Genomic DNA, 5403 nt, shown 5'->3' with positions numbered 1-5403 from the left:
GCAAATTTGAGCTATAGCCCATGAAAACAAACTTGTTATAAATTGTCCAGTTTCTCTCCTCTCCTAGCACCAGTTCCTGAGACAGTTTCCCATGCTGCCTCTTGAGATACATATAGGACAAAGATTATTAATTTTCAGATCACTATAGCTTGAATGGTGTAGCTCATTACTGCGAGTGAGCACTAGGTTTTGTCCCCTGCCTTGAAAGCAGAAGCTCCAGTTAACTTGAACCAGCTTAACCAGCTTTCAAATACAAGCTGTTCTTACTTGGCTAGTCACCCCGGCTCCTTCCTTCCCTTCTTACCTCCTCAACAAGTGATAGATACATGATGAAAAGCACTTTAACATTTACTCTGCATTTTAAGTTGTTAGTAGAAGAGTCTCCCAGGATGTCTCCTCAACATCTGTAATCAGAAACTCCAGAATCTGTTTTTCAGAGAGGATGCTGCCAGCTGCCTATCTTGGGCAATTCCTAGAACATCTTTGGATTATTGTCATGAATGTGTTGTCACTGTTGTTTTGTTGTGTTGATTTATTCTACTACTTACCGGCTATGAGGAGAACATTTCTTAAGAAATAAATATATGCCTTATTTTGGTAAATAGTTTGAAGTGTGCTAGGATACAGTATATTAAAATACAGTAATTACATTGTGGAAATATGGGAGGAAAAATAAGCTTAAAATGTACAAGATAAGACTGGAATAGAATACCAGAAAGAAAGGAAGTGCTCAGAGAAGAAAAATAAACAATGCGGGAATGTAAAGCCAAACAGGAACCAACTGAAATGCTCCCACCAGCCAAGCTGAACGATATGTGCAACAAAGTTAATAAAGTAGGATTGGATTACCACCCAAAGTATAAACTAAATACATACCCACAATAATATAAAGCAGTGATTGATCGGGCTTGACAGATGGCTCAGCAGGTCAGAGTACTGGCTGCTCTTGCAGAGGACCCAGGTTGGGTTCCCAACAACCACACAGTGGCTAACAACCATCTATAAATCCAGCCTCAGGGGATCCCACAACCTCTTCTGACCTCAGTGAGCACTGTATGCACGTGGTGTACTTACATGTAGACAGGCAAAACACTCATATACACAAAATAAGAATAAATAATTTTAAAAGAAATGATTGAATAAATTGATGAAGCACAAGTATTCCAGATAATTCTAAGTAATTTATATAAGTGCTCCTCCCTCAAGGACATGGAGGGAAAATCCCCACTCCTTAGGTATGACTCATAGGTAGCAGCTTTTTGAAAAAGACAATATCAAAATCTAGGAAGGGGTAACTTACACTGAAGACACCTGACAACTACCACCTCACAGATGACCAAAGCTCACCTCAACAGTGTATGTACCCTGAATGCAATGTAATGAGAAGGATATTTTGACCTTGTGGCTTTTCTCCCCCAAGCCCATAATCTTAGTAACATTGTGAGGAAAATATGAAATAATCCCACACAGATTTCCTGCATAAGGAAGTGTCAAGGTCATTAGAAATGAAAGTCTGAGAAACTGTCACTGGCAAGAGCTGCCTATGGAAATGTGGTGGCTAACGGAATGTGGGATCCTGTTGGGGTCCTGAAACAGGAATAGAATATCAGGCAAAGACCTAGAAATAGGACTAAAGTATTGAATTTAATTAACAATAACTAATAATATATCAGTATTGGCTCATTAATTATAATAAAATATACTACGATGATATGAAAGATGTTAATAGTAGAGGAACTGGAGGTGTCGTATATGGTTAACTCTCTGTATTATCTTTATAATCTTCCTGTAAATCTATAACTGCTATGAAATACAATATTAATTCTAAAAAATAAAAGCAAAATGATCATTAGCTTGGTAACTTAGAGTTATAGTTTTAGATTTGTGCTGATCCAACTTAATGGCTTTTAACAAGTCAATCAAACTAATATATTTTACCACTTTTATAGAAACAAAAGTGTAATGTTATATGCAAGTTCCCTTTAATTTCCTACACATAGAAGCAAAAAGTCAAAATTCAAAGAAATTAATTTAAAAAGAAAGAATTTTTTAAACTTATATCAGTGTCATATTCCCCCTCCCTCTACAAATCGTGGTGACACCGAATCTCCTACTAATTGAAATGGGGCAGATGATGCGATGCTCTTATGAGTCTCAATAACAAACTGAAGTGGCAAGTGGATAAAGGGCACTGGAGTCTTTGTGCTGATCCTATAACAAAGGTTCGGTAACAAAACATCATAAACTGGGTAGCATATCAACATGAATTTGCTGTTCACAGTTCTGGACGTCGAGAAGCCCAGGATCACAGTCCTTCAGATTCACTGTCTGGCCTGGGCTTGCTCACTAGTTCCCAGAGGATGCCTTCCCAGGGTGTACTCCCATAGTGGAAGGGCTGTGGGACCTTGGCTTCTTCTATGTCACCAATCCCATTGGTAAGAGCTCCATGCTCATAATGTGCTCATCTGCCTACCTCCCACCCTTACTATAGTCCTTGGGGGTTAGGACTTCAGTGTATGAAGTTTGGGGGGCACAAACATTTAAGTCATAGGAAGCAGATATTTAATGCCAATATTAAAGACAAGGAAAAATTAGTAACAGAGAGGTTAGTAACTGCCCAAGATTCTGTAGCTACTAACTGATGACGTTATACTCCAAATTTAGGTTTGTGCAATAGTGAAATCCCTACATACAGTGATGACTAATTTCATACCTGCCATTTACCAACTCTGTACTTTGGAAAAATAAAGACTATCTCTGGACTCGTGGGGAATGTGGAGCAGTTGGTTTTTTAATATCCCTTTCAGTTCTCATGTTCATATGTTTAAGGAACTATCATTAAATTTCTTAAATAGAATATAAGAGCTAACCATTTGGAACACTGATTGGTAATGACCCCAGAGACAGTGAACTAAATCAGAGACAATAATTATATGTATATTAGCAGCTGTCTAGTATTCCAAAGCAAACTTTTAGTGGAGCCCAGGAGACTGAGATTAGGTTTCCGTAGCTTTGCTGCTGGATTGAAATCAAGGTGTTTAGGGAAAGACCCTCAGACTTATTCCCCAGCTATCAGTAGCAAGCTAAGAGAGGGGGGGCGTTTTCCTTTAGGTTCAGGGACCCTTTGTACTAGACAGGAGGTCAGCGACTATGACGTTTGAACAGTTAAGACACTCTCCTTGGGCAGCTGGGAGAAAGGTGAGTGAGGGGGGAAAGAATGGGTTCTCCATTCCAAAGTCTTCTCTGCCTTGAAAGAAGATAGGACTCTGCATTGGCTGAGACACACATATTTCCCCATTTTCTTGACATTATCTAAACATCTTTTTAACCTCCTTGTCAAAAATAGTGTAAATGAGGTCCTTGTTAAACAGGAGATTTGTAGCTTATGTGGGGAGTCCCGGCCCATCTATGTGATTTCTTCCCTAATGGTAGCTCTGCTCCTTGTACACTGAGAGACAAGGAGATCAGCACTTTATCTATTGTCCCAAAGTCTTTGAAATCAACCAGAGAAGGACTCTTAAGTTATCCCCCTGTACGTGTCCTGAGCCTGAATTCCTCCTTGGTGGCATTTCCCTTTCCAGCTGTTTTCTCAGGATCCAGCAGTTTTTCAGATACTTTTACAAATTCATATTTTGTAATGAAACAAACCTCTAAAATGAAATATCCTTGATTCTAAATCATCATTCCAAATTCCTTTCTTCCCTAGTTTTGTATTCTGAAAATTTTCACCTCTTCAAGTTTTTACCTGTTCAGTATGACATCATGTCCCTGCTGGCAGATAAATGCACCTTTTTCACAAAAGTAAATGAAGCTATCAAATTGTCCTTTTGTCTCTTGTCACCTTGAAGGCTCATCTCTCCCCATCTGGACATTGAGTGCTAGAGCTCTGGAGCCTCCACTCTGTGTCCCCTTCTCTCCGTCTACACTGAGAGATTTATTTCTCAAATGGAAGCCTCTGATCAGAGCTCATCCTGTCTTGTATTTTGGACCACTTGTTATATCTGCTTCAACATCACAAAGTTCCTCAGAGCCAAGATTGAATTTATGATCTTGCTCCAAGGTCCCCCTCCAAGTACTGTTCCTTGTCCCAATGAACTATACCTGTTCCCATCCATTCAATTACTTGACTCAGAAGCAAGGAGTAATCTTGGACACCTTCCATACTCTCATCTCTAGCTAGCATCAAGTCCACTGTACTATCATTTCCTTAAAACTTTAACAGTAATCAATTTTCCTCTTCTTTTAAAAATATTTTATTTTTTTATGTATGGGTGTATTACCTGCATGTGTGTAAGTATACTCATGTCATGCAATGCCCACAGAGGTCAGAGGTCAGAAGAAGGCATTGGAATCCCTGGAACTGGAGTTACGGCCTGTTAGCTGCCATGTGGGTGCTGGGAATCGAACCTGGATCCTAAGAGTAGTCAGTGCTCTTAACTGCTGAATCATCACTCCAGTCCCCACCCCCTCAGTTTTCCTCTTCTGCCACCCTGTTCCAGATTCCTTTTGGGGGGTGCAGTGAACTTTATTGATGGTATCAATAGAGTAGGGCTCCCTAAGTCCCTCCAATTTGTCTGGGGTTCTGGGATGAAAACTGTGATGGGAGATACTCAGTGTTTTGGGGGGGGGTGAGTTGGGGCAGGGACCCCCCAACCGAGGATATCTCTCTTCCTCTTGTTGGGGTATTTTTGCTGAGGTGAGTGGTTCAGGGCTTTTCTCCTTGGAGACCATGTGAACCATGAGGTCTACCACCCTGTTACTGTTATTCATTGTCATACCAGAAAATGAGCTTGACAAGTGGTCGTTGAGGGCAATGCCACCCCCAGCATCAAAGGTAGAAGGGGGGTGTCACTGCCAAAGTTGTAGGAGATGGCCTGGTCCTCAGTATAGCCCAGGATGCCCTTTAGGAGGCCCTCCAATATCTACTTCACCACCTCCTTGATGCCATCGTATTTAGCAGCTTTCTTTAGGCGGTAGGTCAGATCCGCAACAGACACATGGGGGTGGTGGTGCAGGGGATAGGAACACAGAAAGCCATGCCAGTAAGTTCCCCATTCAGCGCTGGGATGACCTTGCGCACAGCCTTGGCAGCACCAGTGGATACAGGGATGATGTTCTGGGCAGCCCCATGACCATCATGCCACAGTTCCCAGAGGGACCATCTAGTCTTCTGGGTGGCTGTGATGGCATGAATCGTGGTCTTGAGTTCCTCAACGATGCTATAGTTGTCATGGGTGACCTCGGCCAGGGGGGCCTAAGCAGGTGGTGGTGCAGGAGGCATTGTTGACAATCTTGAGGGAGTTATACATCTGGTGATTCACACCCATCACAAACACAGGGGCATCAACAGAAGGGGCAGAGATGATGAGCCTTTTGGCTCTGCTCTTCCAGTGCCCCCTGGCC

General features: G+C 41.8%; 1 pseudogene; it reads right to left on the bottom strand.

Annotated features, from left to right (window-relative positions):
• Positions 1 to 4762: 4762 nt before the first annotated feature.
• Positions 4763 to 5403, bottom strand: part of LOC115071906 — an 860-nt pseudogene continuing 219 nt past the window's right edge.

The sequence above is a fragment of the Nannospalax galili genome, unplaced genomic scaffold, assembly GCF_000622305.1.
Source record: "Nannospalax galili isolate Female #2095 unplaced genomic scaffold, S.galili_v1.0 scaffold7090, whole genome shotgun sequence".
Taxonomy (NCBI): domain Eukaryota; kingdom Metazoa; phylum Chordata; class Mammalia; order Rodentia; family Spalacidae; genus Nannospalax; species Nannospalax galili.
Note: the sequence above shows the minus strand (reverse complement) of the source record. Positions and strands in the feature narration are given on the sequence as shown.